General features: G+C 34.1%; 1 long non-coding RNA gene across 1 annotated transcript; it reads left to right on the top strand.

Moving 5' to 3' along the window:
- The first annotated feature begins 1061 nt into the window (after positions 1 to 1061).
- LOC132283995 (uncharacterized) lies at positions 1062 to 4054 on the top strand. Its single transcript, XR_009472177.1, has 3 exons — positions 1062 to 1231; positions 1463 to 1551; positions 3612 to 4054. It is a non-coding gene; the product is annotated as an uncharacterized LOC132283995 (long non-coding RNA).
- Positions 4055 to 4276: the final 222 nt, after the last annotated feature.

Below are 4276 nucleotides of genomic sequence, written 5' to 3'. Positions count from 1 at the left end.
GGCATGGTTCTGTTTTCAGGTCTCCCATTTTTACCTACAATTTAAATCCAAACTCCTTTCCATCAATGATTTGAAAACGAAAAGAAAAAACTGAAGTGCAGAAAATAAAAGAAAAATTAGGGAAAATCCTAAAATAATGAAGGTAATGTAATGAAGGTGCTATTATCTTCTAAAATGGTTTCCCTTAGCAGAATACAAAAGTATAAAATTAGCAAATAGAATATACAATAGAAGCATATATGTATAAGATAGACATAGGAAAATATATATATATATATATTGAAACTCATCATATGATGAACACACACTTTGGGACTGGACAATGGGCACACCTATTTTCTTTCTTTTTTTCCTATCGATTTTTTTTGTTTATTTTTTATTTTTTCCTTTTGTTTGCATTTTTCGATTTCATTCGCATGAGTTTCCAAATTACAAATCGTTGCCATTGTGTGCTACGATTAAAACTTAGAGTTTGATCCAATTTGTGTAGTCGAAGACGAAACTCACCCAAGTCACGTGAGGTGAGAGAGGATGTTAAATTATACCTATCTTAAAAATATGAATCATATCTGTCTTTAGCCACTTCAGATTCAGTAAAATTTCAGAGATTACCATTCGAATTTTCTCGTCAATTAATTACTAACCTAAGAAAGTTCATCTAATATAAAATAGGTGATGAAACATAAATATATATATATATATATATATATATATATATATGAAAATATTTGACAATAATATGAAATAGATTATCCAAGACACCTGCACATGTAAGAAAGTAGAAGGTTTTTATTTTTTTCAATGCAATTACGACATCATTGAGGTTAACAAACAAATATCACTCTTCTAGAACAATAATAGAATTGAGTGCATACTTGATTCAAATTTAAATCACATAAAGTGAAAATGATAAAATACAAATCACACAAATACGAGCCGGACCGAAAAGAATAATTTGTGCGAAACATTAGAATAATGTGATTTAGGTCCAAGCCCAATGCAAATATCATTCGGGTTGAGATTGTATAGTCTAGATCCGTGAAATTCGGGTTGGGTTGAGTTGCCCGCCTTTCACCTTTGGCAATGTCCGACTCCTCTCTCTTTCTCTCTCCAACTACCAGTGAGACCCCAATTTTCTCGGTTCTCTCATGGAAACACCCATTCTCTCTCATCCCTCTCTATAGCTCTCTCTAGCGGTCTCTCATTCTCAAATCTGCTGAATTGTTTTCGGGTAATAATTTTTCCAAATAGTTGTTGAAAAAAATTTGTGGGTCATTGAGCCATTGCCCCTTTGGGGCATTAATTCTCGACTTTCATCTTCACACACATCTATACACATACATACATTTATGCATGTATGTATATTTATGTGTTTTTCTCTGATTATATATCTAATATCCCCCAATTTATGGATATAAATCATATAGCTATTTCTGATCACTTTCTGTAATTATTGTCACAGCTCTCTGTTTCTCACTGCCAGAACAGAATCCATTGCATCTGAGAGTTGATAACAGCTTTCTCTGTCTATATTCATTGTTACATTCACATGTAAGAGCTTTATTACATCTCTATTTTATGACTATCTCTTTTTCCTTGTTTGTGCTCAATATCTATTACCCTTTCTCTATGCATGCTATTTCTTAGTGTGTCTCTTTATATATTATTGTGGTTGTGTTGTTGTAATGGCTATGTTGTTGGTGGTATTTGGATCCTCCTAGTATTCATCCAATGGGAGACAGAGTGTCATGTCGCACAATTCAGTTTTTCTTTTGGGTATAAGGTATAGGGTTTAGGGTTTGTGTGTCTTAGCAAATAATGCATATACCCATTTGACCCTATGTGACTTGAGTACTCAACCTTGCATTCTGAGAGGTAGAAGAGATACCACTGGACTACCTTGGCGATTACAAATAAGTATTTTATCGTCAACTTGAACTGGTGAAATGACAATGTCTAAACCGTTGGATTAATACTCGGACCTCTTCTTTGGAAGTAGAGGGTCCAAGTCCGTTGTTGTTGGCAGTAAAGGAGGGGTGTGACTAGGTTGGTACAACTGCTACAACTTGAGCAATCATGTTTAGCACACTCAAGAGGGTTGAATTTTCTTATTTCCTTAGTACCCTGATATCAAGTACTATACAAGAGTTAAGACACTTTGTGTTTGGTTAGTGTGGTTGGGTTGTTTGACTTGGTTCCAAGACTTTCCATTATTTGCATACCATAGGATTGCTTAAAATCACAGAACTTAAGTGTAAGCAATTGGTTTTAAGTTGATTCATCTCTGATTATTGGTCCCTAATCTTGGGGCGAATACGGCCTATCACAACATCATTTATTCATGAGAATGTTGTAATGGCTAGTGAACTCTATATTTGCATGCTTTAGTATTCTATGAGCTATCAATGTTTACAAAAGAGAGAGCACCGCCATGAAGATGAATGGGGGATTGGCTGAATATTTGAATTGAAGAAAGGAAAAAAATAATTGTATCTTATCTTGCTTGTTTTTGATCTTCAGTGCTAATGATAAAACCATCTTTACTTAATTGTATAAATATTTTGTCTTCCCACACACATATGTGTTTTAGCCAAATAATTGCAATGATTTAGATGAGTCAAAGCCATTCAATTATTTGGTTTGTTGGAATTGCAAAGTGGTTGTCCCAATAAAGTATATCACTATATCTGTCTATTTGATTAGAAAATGATTTTGAAGATTGTCTCAGCATCAACGTCAAACCTCATTGAAGTTTTGTGAATATTTTCTTTTTTCTTATTCGTAATAAAATTTCTGAATATTGGAGATGCTATAAATTAGAACGCGTTGTAACATCATGCTCTTATTATTTTCCTTTTTGAGATTGTTTGGATTTTGAATGTCATGTATGTTGACATTTCCCTGTAATTTGATGAGAATTTATTCATATTATTCATTGCATAAAACAATGTGTTCTCCCCATTATCGAAGACCGAAACAGAAAATCAATAAGAGAACAATGGCATCATAAAGCCAAAATTGATAGAATTCACAAGGAGCCCAGTGGCAACGACATTGTATACTCTATTTCTCTGATTATCAAAAGGATAAAAATCTTCAAAAGCATCAGGAGATTAAGCATCACACCCAACTGCAATTGATTAGACTTCAAATCATCTCGTAAACACTGTGTCTGCCTCTGAGTTACCGTAAATTGAATTCTCCCGTGTTGACTCGCATATTTTTACTAAAACCTAGGATGCAGTGCACCACATATGCCCCATTGTTAGTTATTTTATTAGGATTGTTATGATGTGACACACTGCATATCGTGAATTTGAGTAAAAGTACACGTGTTTACACACAATGAATCAACTTGAAATAACTTAGATGATCCCAATCCTAGTTAAAAACTTGAAATGTCTGACTGTTACTGAAGTCACTTCTGTTAATTATCTACCTCCCGAGCTTCTACTTCTAAATATATGGAACTGGTAAAATACTACTAAAGATTAGGAGCCGAGAGCTCGATGAGATTGTTTTCCTTTATCAGATTGTATGGATTTATAATGTCATGTATGTGAACATGTCCCATTAATCTGTTGAGAACTAATACACCTTTCACTTTGCAGAAACAATGAATTGACAGCTGCAATGACATTGTATACCCTATTTTCAGCAATGTTTAAAAAATTCAAATGTCTCGGGGTGTTAGAAATCACTTCTGGCAGAATACAACCGAAGAATGAAAGCTCGGTACAGATTAGATGGAAAAACAGTCCAAAGTATGTAATGTGTGGCAATGGATATGGCTATTCCTGATGCATTCTTGAAATAAGCTTGATCTCTATTCACAACTGTCATTGGTCGAATAATCAATCCTAGCGGGATCCTTCATTTTTTATTTTTTTACCTTTTGTAATTAATGTTTTTGTATAATTTTCTCATATCTCGTGAAGAAAATTCTTTTGATGTATTATCTCAGTGTTTTTTTATCTTTATTGTGAGCTGCATCTATATTTTAATAAACCTCATGTAACGACATTTTGATCCATCAATGATTCTGCTGCCTTTTTGCAAATGAAGATAAGTGTTGTGTGTCATTTCAGTGCTACTGATGGTGTCTTGCTTGAGCCAGTGGTCACATCTTTAGGAGATGGTGTTCGGAAACAGAGTATATAGGCTCATTTCCATTATGAAATGTCACTGAAAATTGTAGTTTGTCGATCTGAGAGACGCGCGCTCCAGCTCCAGTTGAGCCTAGATTTGACTTTGGGAGCTCTGTGGAACATTGATT

The sequence above is a fragment of the Cornus florida genome, unplaced genomic scaffold (assembly GCF_030987335.1).
Source record: "Cornus florida cultivar Cherokee Brave unplaced genomic scaffold, ASM3098733v1 CherokeeBrave_3.0.0_Hap2_Chr11, whole genome shotgun sequence".
Taxonomy (NCBI): Eukaryota; Viridiplantae; Streptophyta; class Magnoliopsida; order Cornales; family Cornaceae; genus Cornus; species Cornus florida.
Note: the sequence above shows the minus strand (reverse complement) of the source record. Positions and strands in the feature narration are given on the sequence as shown.